At 43.7% G+C, this 14,862-nt stretch overlaps 1 long non-coding RNA gene across 1 annotated transcript in view; it reads right to left on the bottom strand.

Annotated features, from left to right (window-relative positions):
• The window catches only part of LOC139805999 (uncharacterized), a 177,189-nt gene that overhangs the window by 160,851 nt on the left and 1,476 nt on the right, over window positions 1–14,862 (bottom strand). The window contains exon 3 of the long non-coding RNA XR_011730073.1: window positions 14,164–14,299. This is a non-coding gene — a long non-coding RNA (uncharacterized lncRNA). The remainder of the gene's footprint in view (window positions 1–14,163; window positions 14,300–14,862) is intronic.

The raw sequence follows: 14,862 nt of genomic DNA, 5'->3' as shown, positions 1-14,862 counted from the left end.
ATTAGGGCAGGGATGGAGATGCCCATAGGACAGAGATAAGGATTCCTGAAAGAGAAGACTGGGCTGATGGGAGAGAAATGCATTTAAAAAGGCTTTAGTGAAGAGTAACAGAATTAAAACACTTTATGAATGTTTTAAGTGGCCAAATATTAAAAGTGTGTGTGCCTGAAATGAAAACCAGCCAATGTTTAATCTGCATCACACCAATGGGTTTTATCTGAATTTGGGGCATGAATCTGCAAGGTGCTTAGGCTGCTGGCCCAGGTCTAGGAAAGCTCAGAAGGGCTTCCTGATTTCAGAGGGAAGCACTCTTTGAGAGATTCCAGCATTAGTACCTAAAAAGACAGAGTACCTTCCCCTGTCATTAAAATGACCCAAAAGTAGAAGGAGGTTAAGTACTGCAAGGACCCAGCCCTGATTGCACATCAGTCAAAATTTTAAAAATGAACAATTACACATGCTCTGATTTCTGTGTCCTGAGGTCTCCATTTCTTTCCAGGACACACACAGAGATCCCATGCAGTCCAAAATGGGCCCACAACGGAGTCATGGGGCAGAGACCACATTTCTGCATGGTTTTCTGGATGACCAACTTCCTGTTGGAATCAGTATTTTAAAAGGGGGGATAATTTCTAACATAAAATTAAGAAATGTTTTAGAGCACTTGAAGTCTTGGACCTTTTTAAAAACCTTAGATGTAAAAAAGTCCAGGTTGATAGAGGGGAGGGTAAAAGTGGTTGTCACTGACCACACACCCCTGAGAAGTTACCTCCTCACACCAAAACAGCTCCTGAGCAGCTCACCTGGCACTCATATCACTGCTGACAGCACAAAATCCATGGGGGATCTCCTGCCTGAGTCCCACATTGACTCATCTCAACACTCAGTGGCATTTTTTGCTAAATACCCCACCAAGGAAACCCCAAGGACCTCCAGCCACCAGCCCTGTCACTGCCTGCACTGCTCCTCCACCCACAGGTGAGCCCAGCAAGCTCATGGCCAAAAGCATGTAAGGCTTCTGCAGGCTCAAACCAGCTCACAAACACTTTTAATTAATTTTTCCAGCATGCAGGATGAGTAAACAGACCATTGTTGATGCTGTCAGCTGCTTGATACAAGTCCCAGACCTCTTTCAGTTTCACTCAGAAATACTTTGACCCCTGTCAAAAATTCATTGGCAATAAGGTCTCTCCAAGTAAATGTTTGCAGCAGCAACAAAAGAGGAGATAATAGTATGCCTGCTATGCATACAAGAGGCATAATACTGGTTTAGATTTCTATGGTAATTTCTTCAGATACAGTATCGAGCCTTGGCGACTTTTTAACTGCTGAATTCCTGGGATATTTCTCAGAAGAAATCCTGAAATCTAGGTTCCAGACACATAAAAAAACCCTCCTTAGATATATTCGTACCTGGCAAAAAAATCTCAGCCTTTATTTCTCTGTTTTTATCATCACTGCACTCAAAGGAAAGGGTGGCCAGCAGTCTGTGAAATTATTGTTTGCTTCTAAATGTAGTCACCACAGCTGAGGACTTAATACTTGGCTAATGCCTGTGCTCCTGATTAACATAAATATTGTAACAGTCAGGTGGGATGGAAGTCATACCTGAGATAAGATCTTGTCTGTTTCTGGTGATATGATCTCAACACTAGTCAATTAAAACTGCTGGAGTATTTTGTAATCATTGTCATCTCAAATTGCTGCCCGGGTGCATACATTAAGGAGGAAAAGTTATTACAACCCCGTGTAGGGCGAAAGAAGAGCTGAAAAAAGAATACTGCAGCACCAATAGTTTATGGAAGCATAAAAATTACTGTGGACAGCATTATTGTTATTCTGAGGACCACTATAATTGTATAATAATTCTATTTACACTTGTCCATCCTATTTTTCTTATAGGAACTTATATAGGAAATGATTCTACAGGACTCTTCGAGGGACAAAGATATAAACCCTTGGAGATTGTTTTTCCTTCTTCTTAGCAGTGGCACTTGACCATGTTCTCTTCTTTGCAGAGGCTGACTCTGGGTAGTCAATATAACATATTCCTATAAGACTGTCAGTAGGATTGGTAGGGTAATTTGCAGAGGTTTTGTGGATCTGCAAATTGAGAATCAGCCCTCAGAGGATTAAGGTTTCAAATTTAATTTTACACTAATTCTAGGCATTTTTTTTTAAAAAAAAAAAGGACAAGCTTGGCTTTACTACCTTGTATACAACATTATTTACTTCTCCTTGGGCTCTTTTTGCTCTTTTTATTGTTTTGGGAGGATACCAAGCTAATGTAACACTGCCCTAACTGCTGGGTTGCATGGAGCGAGGCCATTTGCATGCAGTGCCTGACAATTAAGAGCCACACTGCAGAGTTCATCTGCAAGTAAGCCAGCACTTGGTATCAGGAAGGGCTGAGCCCTGATCCTGCTCCTCTCTGTGCTGGTGAACATCATCAGAAGCTAACAGCACCTACTCTGCAAAAGTCAGGGGGGTTCACATCCAATGATCTCCTCCAAAAAGATCAGCCCGTCAATCAATTCCTTTTTTATGACTCCCGGGTTGTTTTCTTATCTCCCCTCTATCAGCAGTTTGTATTTTTAACTGGAGATACCTCCTAGAAAACATGACCAGGGTGAGGAACACCACACAAAGTCAGAGAAAGTTCTGGCCCCCAAAAATCTCCAGTCAGAAATCTCGACAGTGTCAAGCACCAAGCCCATCCCCAGCACACATCATCTTATTTGCTGAAATGAATTGCAGATTGTTGTGGGGCTTTTAAGAGGCAAAAACAAATTAAAAAAAAAAAAATGGAGAGCACTTGTAGAAACGAGTATGGTTTCACCTAGTGATAAAGGTAGTTATGCTCCAGTAATGAGGAGAAAGGGAACTTGCTATCAAGAATTAATGAGATCACAAAGAACAGGCAGGGGAAGTGAACGTTTTTAAAATGTCCCTGCTGAACACCAGGAATAATAGAGTGAGAAAAAATGGAGTAGATCCCTGTGGTAAAAACTATTAGAGGCGGCGAATTATAAAACTATTAACCAGAATGTAACTCCCAATTAAAAGATGATTTAACACTGGAATCTGATGGATGAATTTTGATTAAATGGAGAACTATTAGGAGCCCTGGGAAATGGACTTCTCCTGCCAGTTCTAAAAGTTAAAAGGCAGTTTGATATAAAAATTTATAAATTAAGGTTAATTACTTTAAATAACATGGCTGGAAGCAGTAAAAAGAAATTTATAATATTCTCTGGAGTTTTAGGAAAATAATATAGATATCTGCACCTCTCAATGGAAAATCGAATTAGTGTCCCCAAGTACAGGTCGGCAAAGACAAAAGCAAAATAAACTGGCTGAGAAAGGGGCTGCATGGGAAGCTGCATGACTCCTGGCCTTTGAGCTGCCAGAAAACTCCTTGTCCTCTGCCACAGTGCCCCTCCTGCCAGGGTTTTTGTGGAAAGGAGCAGCACTTCTTCACTTCAGCCTTGGAAACCCCAGGGAGCACGCTGCAAGCCAGGGGATGGCTGCTGGAGGTGCCCACAAGTCAGGCTGGTTCCCATGCCCTTGGAAAAAGGTTTGGCTCTACAAGCAGGTGGGCAAAAAATGGGTATCAGGTAAGCAGGTCTGGGACAGCAATGGGAAGGGAGGCAATAGCCCAAAGCAAGGTCAAAGTGTCCCTCTCTTAAGGGCTCATCGTTGTTGTAAACTTTTAAATAAGGTAAGAAATGATCCCACCTCGGAGAGGAAGGGGTTGTCCAGAGGTGGTGTGGGAGACAGGGAAATGCAGGGCTGGAAAGGGAGCACCCAGAACATGCTCCAGCCAGAGGGCTCTCAAATGCAGCTCAGCTGGAGGTGGGTTACATCACATTACACCAGTTCTTCTGGAATACATTTTAATGTAGAGAAAGAAGAGTGTTTGGGGAGGTGTAAGGCATTTGTTCAGCCTGAATCTCCTTTATCCTTTCAAGTGGATCCCAGGGAGGAGGTGGGGGCTGAGGGGGAAAAGCATGTGCCCATGTCATTCCACATTAGCTGCCTGCACTGGATGGTTCCCCAGGGAAATACAGCAGAAGGCAGCAGAAGAGGAGAAGGTTTCTCCTGTGACAGCCTCCTGGGGCTCTTGTGCAGCCTGAAGAGGGTCAGAGGAGGAAGAACGCCTGGAAGGTTTCCACAAATCCCAGAAGATTCCCAGGAATCATTCTAAGGAGAGGTTCTCCACTAATAGAAATGTCTCCTTGTCCCCCTGCTCCACTCTGACCCAGCTGGCAGGAGATCTTCCTCTCAGCAGTGCAGACAAGAGCAGACAGCATTTACCAAACCCCCACCACTGCTCAGGACACACCAACTTCTTCAGGTCCACAGTGCCAAAGATTCCCCACACACCCTGTGTCCACGAGGGCCCCACAGAAAGTGTGGAGCATGCTGCACACTGGCTCCAGCTCCTATTTTACTTCCTACCAAACCCAAACGAAGGGGCAGATCTCCCTCTGACCTTCAGAGGCTGAGCCAGACCTACCCAACTTCGTGTGTGTCCTGCTGATGGCTCCTTGCTCTGAGGTTGGGTCCTTTCTGTGCCACCTGTTGGGTGCCACTAACTTCTCCCATCCCCAGCTTGTTGTCCTGCTGCCCCTCTCTCTTTGCATGCCTGTGTCTGCCCTTAACACACAAACACACTGTGGTTCAGCCTCCTCCTGTCACCTCCCTCCCTCAGTGTCCCCCCAGGGTGATTCTGTGCCAGCTCACTCTGATCTACACCCAGGACACCCCCACCAGCACACAGTCACCCATCCTGCTCTGAGACACCACTCTGTTCCACACCATGATCAGAGAACCTCTCTGCTGAGCCAGCAGGTTTGGTTTTCCCAGATTTTGGTCCCTTTGAGTGCTGACCCTTGAAATTTCCAACTCCTCCCTCCCCTCTCACCCACCCACCCTGCCTCAGAGTCCCCCCACATCCCCATCCTTTGTCCTCCAGGCTCCCTGCCCCGCCAGGGGATGCGCAGTGCTGCTCCTTTAAGGCTGGGTGCCTGTAAGTGATTACTCTTGGCTATCACTTTTTTTCTATATCAGACATGTCACGGTGAAGAATCTTCAACCTTGACTCTTACAGCTGCCCTAATTATAGGACATATTTTTGGTGCTGTGTCTTTATTCCTTCCCGTGCTGGCACTCTGACCCCGGTGCTTCCTCCGTCGCGCTTGTGTTAACAAGGTTGTCCATTCTCCAGTTTCCTCACTCTGATTTGTAACTCCAAATTACCATATCTGGCTTTCACTCACTGACAACCCTCACTTTAAATAGGCCTTTTAAAGTTAATACCATGTCCATTCCAAAGTGGAGTATTACTTTTCAGTGATGTTAAATGAGCAATTTAAGGAGCTATAGGCTTTTCTTATAAGAAAAATTAAATTTTAGCCGCCACTTAATTTATGAATAGGGCTCACCCTAAACAAATCTGTCATAAGCTGCTGCCATCCCCCCCAAAAAATAAAAAATATAAGAATAACTCTAGTTAACAGCTGTAAAATACAGCAGAACTATACGAATTATTCATAAAAATATGTCTAAAGCTTCAGGTACATGCTGCAGCAGGCACACACTCCCCTTTAGGTCTTGTCCAGTGGATCCATGGGCTGTGGGGACAGTACCAGTGAGTAGGAAAGGTTCAGTCAGTGCTATCATGCTGTCAGGGGTGCCTCAGGAAGTAAAAGCTTTTTACTTGTTAGTTCACACTGTCTCAGGTAAAGATATTTAGACTAATCTGTATTTTTTTGGAGATGGATGGAGTTCAGCTGCTGCTGACAAGGGCTTTGTCCCATTCCTTCAGCCCTAGACAGATAGTGAGGAGCCTGCCCAGCTTTCCTCCCAAAAAATCAGGGCTTGATGGCCTGCTGAAAAGGAAGGGGGTAATGATTCTTTGATGAAATCAGGGGAGCTGAGAGATCTGGCTGTGTCCATGGTTTATCACTCATGCCCTGCTATGCTCTCTGCCCAGGGTTTCCAGAGCAATGCATGGGTGCCTGATCTCTTCTGAAGGCCTCAGCTTCCACTATTGCCTAAGTGAGGCCATAAATCTCCCCACTTCTCACTGGCTTGCCAGACCAAGCTCCCTCCTGTTTGGCAAATGATTTGAGAACAAACCTCACTTCTTGCAGGAAGTTCCCATCTCCAGCCAGCTCAAGCAGCTCCAACCTGCCTGAGATTTCAGTGTTCAGAGGGGATCAACATGCTGGGCCTAATGTTTTTCCCCTGGCTTCTGAAAGGTCAGAGCAGCAGTATATTGAATCTCTAAACATACTGATCACACAGCTCTGCTAGCTCACTAGAATCCATTAATATCCAAGATACTGGAAGGGAAAGGGGAAAAAAAACCTTCCTCCATGAACTTAAATCAATTAGCTGGGACTAAAAAAATGTAGATTCTTGTGGAAGAATAAAAAATGGAAAACACCAGGCCTCATTATCCTGTCCCTGAAGTGCCAGAGGGTGAAATTATCTTTCACGATGATGTTCTGCATTGATTAGTCAAACATGTAGGAAATCATATTAAAGATTTGACACCTGATGTGGGATCAGAAGAGCTGTGTGCTACAAGAGCACATGCAAATGTTGGGGTGAAGTGCTATGTGCTTTGGCCAAAGGAAAGGAAGACAAAAGAGTGGGGGAATGTGATGGGAAAAACTTGGCAAACTCCCTGTGGAAGCATCTTGGAGGTTTTAATGCTCAGTTCAAGGAAAAAAAAAAAAAAGTCTGTTTCCACAGAAGGTACTTCAAGAAGCTATACAATAATTTCCAGATCATTTCTTCTTGCTTTTTGTTAATTATCCTGTAGAATCCTGTACCCAGAAGCTGATTAGATGCATTCAGGGTCAATAGGCAGAGTAAATCCTAGAGAGCTGTATGCAAAAATCAAGAACTCTCAAAGAGACACACTACCAAGGTTTATAGTTCTGTGGTGACCTCACTGGAGATTCAAATAAAAAAAAAATAAAAGAGCTAAGCTAGAATTAATGGATAGAAATATTGCCCTGAAACAGAAGAGTAAGATCTACAGGCAGATTGAACTGACATAACTCACTCAGCTTCAGAGAAGCTGCAGTGACTTTGAGACCACTCTACTGCAGTCACCCTAAGAGCAGGACAGAAAAGGCTGATCAGAAGCAAGGGTGATCAGAGCAGGTACCACACTGGAGGCAAATCAACCCCTGTACTGACAGAAACCATTTCTCTGAACTCCACAGCTGTTCCAATATGTTATTATGAAGCCAGGACAGGGAAAGAAACAACTCTTTTTTGCTACAAAAATCTGCTGTTTAATACCACAGCCTTGCAAACCACACAGGCTGCAAGAGTGCCTGTTCTCATGGCTTGTTACTGGTGATGAGGTTCCTAGCATGTGTCCCTCTGACCAACATGCTGCCTGCCTTCAGAACCAGGGGAAGCACCTGATGAACACATCCCATGGAACCATTAGAGACCTGTGCTCCTATCAGACAGCCAGCAGCAGCAGGCCTGGGGCCTTCCAGCACTTCAGGGCTAATTTCTACACCACTGTTCAGTAAATTCCATGGCATGGATAACCTAAAGTATTTGGCAGATCAGACTGCAGGCAGCATGGTAAAGATTACTCAGAGAGGTTTTAACACTGCTGCACAGAGTGCTATGGTGATAAAACTGAGCAATACCTGATGAATAAGCACAAAAAAGCCCTATAATTTGGTAATTTTAACCCTTCCTTACCAAGGATTCTTAAGGATGGTGTGAACAGAACACATACTGCAACCAGCTAAACAGAAAAACATCTTTGTTATGAGATGAGGCACAAGGTGCTTGGCCCACCCACCCACTGAAGGTCCATGCTGCCTTCAGCAAGGTTCTCACCCATGCTGTCCTTCCCAAAAGGAATTTCTCCTTTCTTCCCTGGCTTTATTTCCACCCCATACTTAGTATTTAGCCCCAGTAATGATCATCCCAGTCCCTGGGCAGCTTTCTGTGCAGGCGTGGGGCAAGCAGCAGAGCAGTTTTCAAGATGCTTTATGACCCCACATGGCTGTGTTCAGACTGGAACATTTGAACTCCAAACTGAGTGATTGAACTTGCATCAAAATTGCTGCTGACAGTGTAACTAAATAAAAGACCTACTTTTGTAATCCCTCAGGCCAATACAAGGAACAGTGGTGAAGAAATGGATATTTTTCATCCATTTGGCTGCAGTCATCACCATTAAATCCAAACATAAAGCTCAAAAGACCCATGTAGTGTCACCAAAAGTCCTGGATTGGACTGTCAGATGGTAACAAATCACTTGGAAATTACTCTATGGGTGGAATCATAAACTGATTTGGGAGCAAAAGTTTTCTGGAAAGCCACTGAGTTCTGGAAGGAAAGTTTTGATTTCTCCTTTTTTTCCTCTCAGATGAGACCACTCCACCTCAACCTACCAACAAAGTCATGAGCTTAAAACATCTGGGGGAACATCTATCTGCTTTGTCTGGATTTGCAGATGGACAGCATGAACAGCTGAAGACCATGAATTCCTGACAATGCTTTTGTCACCTCAGAGCCAGGGGTGACTCAAGAGTGTGAGAAAAGCAGGTTAAATCTGCTTTATGGGCACAAAGTTACAGAGAACCTCTGACAAGAAGCCAATACAGATGATGCACTTTCCTGGACTATTTAGACAAATGGTTCACACAGTATGGTCCCACTGGCAGCTCCATGAGTAGTGGGGTAGCAGGAGGCAAGTACAGTGTCCATATATTCACAGGTACCTCTAATGTACACAAAAATATATAATAAGCATCAGCAGTCTTTATTAGAGTGCAACCAAGAATTATGGAGATCCTAACCTTGCATGCTGAATAAATTATTGCCAGAGGATTATTATGTATTCTAACAATATCTAATGTACCTCTTTGTCTCTCATAAATTACAGGGCATCCTCTGACTCCTAGAACACACTCTGGCTCATGCATAGCCACAATATAGTCTCTTTTTCTCTCTCTCTAAATGCATCAAGTAGAAACCCAAATCAGCATGGTCTTGCATAGAGATTTTCATAGCTGAGAAAAACTTATTTGTGGTCACACTTTCTCTGCCCTGGTGTAACTATTTCAAATACCAATGCAAATGATCACAATTTAAATGTGCAGATACAGGGGAAGCTCATTGGCAGTGTGTACACAGGAATATCATCAGTAGCCACACACAAAGCCCTGTTCCAGACACTGGATACCTGCTTCAAGATTTTTAAACATCTCTATAGAACAAAAAAGTCCCACCGTGTCAAGAAGTTTTGTACCCCAGCACCAGCTCTTTTACTGCCCATTTCTACTGGGAAAGACAAGATACATTTGGTTGTGTGTTGCATTAAAACTGCAAAGAGAGCGAAAATTACTTTTAAACATCCCATTCCATTTACAAGGCCACCAGGACAATTGTTTTTGCATTACTGTCTCAAATTCCTTTCACTTCATGTTTCTTTTACCACTTTAGGCTTTCCCACACACACACATTCACCTCCTCCTTTAATGTGAAGAAGCCCAAGAAGGAATTTGTGTGTAAGCCTTCCCAGGCTGTGTTTTTAATATATATTAACAAGATGACGGATACCCTGAGAGGGTTGGTCAGGGAAAGCAAACGAAGACAAGAAGTATTCTCAGGGTGTTATTGATTAACTGTTTTTCAGAACAGAGGGAATCATTTTTAACCGGTTTAAACTATGATGGACTCAAGTGGAAAATGCAAGCAGAGTTAGCAAGGAGCATAATTGACTGGGCATGGAACTAAGTAACCTCTCAGCACGCTGGAAGTGGTGGAGTGAGGGGGGTTACAGCTTGGGACCCAGAGCCCTTTCTTCCCAAAGTGAACTCTGCCAGCAGCCAAAGATGACAATGACAACAAGTAAAGGGAAAGGGGAAAAAAGGGAATAATAATAAAAAAAAAAAGGTCCAGCCACTCAGTTACATGATCTAAATTCTAATCAAACATCATTTAAAGCATGTTTTATTTCAGCCTCTGGAGAGATAGTCCCTCCTGACTCCTCACCATGGCAACCAGTGTCTCATTTCAGAAGTGTCATGCCACATTATCATCTTGCCGGCTCACACACTCCTGCCTGACAAGTTCTCTCTGCCCCTTGTGACAACCGTTCCAGGCTTATGCTGTTTATTTTTGGTGTCAGGCTGGCCCTGGCAGATTGAAAGGCAACCTCAACCCCTTGAACAACAAGCACCACACCCCACTTGGTGATAAGAGATGATTTGAGAAGATATTTGCTTACATGTGTATAAGCAATTTGCTGTATGCTGAAGCCCTGGCGTGTCTGTGTGAACGCACGGGTACGTGTGTGTGCAAAGGGGAAGGAAAAGGAGAAGCCTGAGGTCTCAGAAGAAAGGAGACAATTCATTCCAGATCCCAGGCACCAGATTTCAATCATCAGATCCTGTTACACACAGAGAACAATATTAAATGTCACAATCCCTGGAGGCATTTAAGAGGCATTTGGACCCGGTCCTTAAGGACGTGGCTTAGTAGTCGACTGTGGTGTTAGTCAAAGGTTGGAGTGGGTGAGCTTGGAGATCTCTTCCAACCTAAACATCCTGTGAAACACAGCCCCAAAAAGCATCCTAGGTACTCTGTCCTGAGAGACACGGAGGCAAAGCCAGACATTGTCTCTGCAAAACACCTCACTGCATCCCTGCAGAAGGCTGAGAGGTCCAGAGGGAAGGGCAGCAGCATGGAACAGGAATTTGTGAAAGGAAACTGGGGAGACACTTGGGGCCAGCTTCATCTCCTCTGCTGTGGTGTCAGTTTGGAGCAACATCACTGCTGTGGGGGGAGGACCTGGGATCACCCACAATCCCAACGACAGAACCTCCGCTCCCATTCAGGGAACAGATCCTAATAAACACAGCCAAGGCTCCCTTTCAACTCTGTTCTGAGGACAATAACAATGCTGATACTAATTATAAAAGTGTATTTTTGACATTCATTTGACTCCTGAGAGAGTGGCAGTACAGTAATGCTTCTTCCCAGCCAAGATCCTCAGAATTAGAAACAGATTCCTACCTCCCCATCCAAGTAGGAAGAAAACAAGATGTTCCTACATTGCTGAGCCAGGAGGGAAGCCCTAGGGTGCCAGATGTGATGTCTGGGCATCAACACCACAAAGAAGAGATGAAGAGGTAATTGTTGGCAGTAAAGACATCAGCACAGATTTTATATTTACAATCCAGACTAATTTCTCTACCCCACGAAAGAAGACAGGTGAGGTTCCACTTCAGGAAGGCACAAAATGAGGGGAACATCCCTCTCAGCTGGAGCAGCAGGAGTCATGAAAAGTGATTTTTTAATCACACAAGTTGCAGCTATGCTGGGACAGTTAGAATCTTGGTTCTACATTAATTAGTATCTGATTTTCCAATCATCAATTTCATGGACAATAATCAATTTTAATATTGCTAACCAAACTAATTGATTGTCATTCTCACTACAGCCACACAGCCCAGTAGAATATCTGACTGTGATGGGTCACTCAGTACTGTCACAGGACTATCATTATCATCAGATTTGTCCATTTTTAACACCTTAACAGAGGTCACCAAACCTCTGCACTGATTTCTCCATGGCTACATCTGTCCCAACAGATAGTAAAATCCTTCTAGGAAGGATCACCAGCCTGGGAATAACACCTACAGAGTTGTTGATGGAAAGAGTGCTTCTAAATTCAATCCATAAGATAGAACAGTCTGAAAAAGAAGGTCTTGAATGACTTCAGTTCAAGAGAGCCATCCCATAAACACAAGATTCTGGTCTTTGAGAGACACAGGAGCTGGAGGATAGAGATCAAATGCAGCAGGGATGAATGTTTTGGCCAAAGCTCGTATCAGCTGAGCCTCACAAATTGTTCCTACCTTGTCAAAGCTCCGTGGAAGAAATGAACACTGGAGAAGGTTGGAAGAGGAAGAGTCTGACACTTGGCACAACACAGCAAAACAAGGTGGCAGAGAATTTAAAAGATGGCTGCAAGACTCTTCAAACTGAGATTAGTCCCAAGCATATCTTCTCCATCACACACACATCAAGAACATATAAACAAATAGCACAATTTGTGGACAACCCTTTGCTTGTACCAAAGCCTACAAAATTTATCTATGTAACCCTAAGATTGAATGTCAGCTGGAACTGGGGATGAAAACTCTTGAAAAAATGAGCCATGCTGACACAGTAACTTCATGCCTACAGCTGTGCATTTAGTTCCCCCGTGCACTGCTTTGGCCCTGGGAAAAAGGTATGAGTGTGGGTCACAGCCTTCAGGTGGGTCACAATGAAAACAAAACTTGGCCCAGTTATCTCAGAGAAAGAATCCTAAACTGGGCACAACCACACAATTAGCTCAGATGCAACCTTTGATCAAATAAGGAGCTAATTGGAAAACAGCTTTCATTAAAAACAAATAAACAGAGCAACATGTTAATTTAATTTTTAATCCATTTTCTGGTAACTGTACCATAGAAAGACAGAAGCTTAGAATAGCAAGGCATCTGCAAACAGAATATGATTATCCCAAAGCAGACTAACGGCATTTTACAGAGTTTGTGAGAGGAGTGCAGGCACATTTTTAAAACCATAAAATGAAGAGAATTAACATTGATTATTGAGCAGCAATGAAACTCCAGGGTTGTGAGTCCCATAAAAAGCTGTAACACAGCAAATACTCCAGGAAGTCTTTCCAGAGAAGGGAAAAGGAAACCAGGGGAATATCTCACAACACAGAAAGAGCACCCAGGGAAGGAAGGGAAGAAGTGGTGCCTGTTATGGCTGCAGTAACCACAGGATACACCCTGCCCCACACCTGCAGCACCTCATCAGCTCCAGTTTCTCCATCTCCACATCAAACACCTGTACCTAGGTGAACATGCTTGTAACTAGAGGCAGATTAAAGCTGCTCACCCCCCAAACAATGCACAGATAAGAAATGGACACCCCTGCACACCTTGCTGTGTAGGAAACATACATTATATCTGTAAATCAGCAGTCTTGGTTTTTTAATTTTTTTTGTTGTTGCTTTTGTTTTCCTGAAGGTGCCTGGCTACTTCTACTCACAACCATAGGCACAGTCAGGTGCAAAAAATATGTATGTGTGTATGTTGCTACTTTCACAGAACCCAGGCTGAGAGACTTCCATTCCCCAAAGCCTCAGTGAATACCTACCCACTTCTTCACAGGTATAAAAATCCAGTTTGCTCTGCATCTGCAGTGCTGAACTGCTAGAAGAGAACTTACCCAGTCTTCATGGTCCATCTATCCATCTCTGCTCACAAGTCTTCCTTGTGCTGGCACATGCTTTTTAGACTCCCTTAAAGCAAGTCACTGGCATTCTTCAGCAAACAAATGTCCCAGGTAAAGACTGGCAGGAATTCAGCTAACAAATCCTGTATTTTTATCTTACATTTGCAGTTGCTCAGGCACATCTATATATCCATCCTACAACTATCTTCATAAAAGCCTAACTACAGCAAAATAAATAATAAAGTAATAATTCTGCTGTTTCTCTGTTTCCAGTATTCCCCAGCAGAAAGTGGATAATAAACAGCAAGTTCTCTAAAGCAGACATTACCAATCCAGGACATGCAAACAAACACTTCACCATTTTATAATCTCACATGTTGAATGAACATCATCGTTCCCTTTGGTGCCTTAAAATATCAGATCCATAAAATTACTGAAAGGCAGAGAGCAGTGATGCTGCCTAATGCCAGGACTGCCTGGATCAGGCATGAAAGCTGACAGTGCCTTTGCTTTCCAGAAATTCCTCTTCCCCCTCCAGACCCAGGCAATGGTCCCTCAAGTTTCCCTTGCTGAACAGCTAAGTTTTGATTTCTCATATTTGATAATTCAGTTCTCTTTTCCCTTTCCTGTAAGTTTTCTTACATGTGTAAGGAGAAGACTTCATAATGCCTCTGTGACTCTTTCCCTCCTAGCTACCCACAGAAGATACTATCACACCTGCCTCTGAGAAATGATGCTAATTTGCAAGTAAGCCTGAAGCCTTCAAGCTACATCTGTATCATCTTCACTCATTTGTGGCTTTGAATTTGCAGGGCAGTGTTTACTGTGTGAACTGCTTGAAGAGCCAAAAGGGCAAGGGAGGCCCACCTTGTACCTGAAGCTGGCTGGAAGCTGGAGTGAGGACCTCTCCACCACAGCAGCAGGGTGATCAGGGCAGGAGTGGTAGCCAGGAGCATCCTCAAGCTGTGAGCTGCTCAGTGTGGATGCAGTTATGCCTCCTTGTCTGAAAAAAAAAAAAAAAAAAAAAAGAGGATACCAGCACTTCTTTAACATTCATTTCTTGTCCAGCCTTCCCATGCACCCCTCAGTAGCACAGGGAGGCTAAACAAGAAATACTGCAGAGGCCACCAAATATGGGAATTAGAGTGAGAGAAATCCCTTATATAGTCTGGCCTGTCCATGGTGGTAGTTGCTTTTAAATAATAGTGTACACTGCATGACAGATGCTGACAGACAGAAACTGGCCTTTCCAGGAAATGGATAGGGCTTTCCAGCTTTATCCTTTCAGAGCTGTGTTTAAAGAAAACCAAAAAACCTGGACCAATGTCACTGATGAAAAATACAAAAAATGAAAATACGAGCGTTGCTGCTAGGGGCTCTCCTTAGTCCAGAATGCCAGGTTTATGACAAGGCTATAATTTTGCAGACTAATAAGATCAAGTTGGTGGCAAAAGAAGATGGGGTGGGGGGGGCGGAAATGAAGCCTGAGCTTTGGGGAGAGGAGGAAGGAGGCTGGTGAAAATGCTGATATTTACTTACTATAAATGTTGAGCCTATAAAACCTTC

The sequence above is a fragment of the Heliangelus exortis genome, chromosome 21, assembly GCF_036169615.1.
Source record: "Heliangelus exortis chromosome 21, bHelExo1.hap1, whole genome shotgun sequence".
In the NCBI taxonomy this organism is placed as follows: Eukaryota; Metazoa; Chordata; class Aves; order Apodiformes; family Trochilidae; genus Heliangelus; species Heliangelus exortis.
This window is presented reverse-complemented; position numbering and strand designations above follow the sequence as displayed.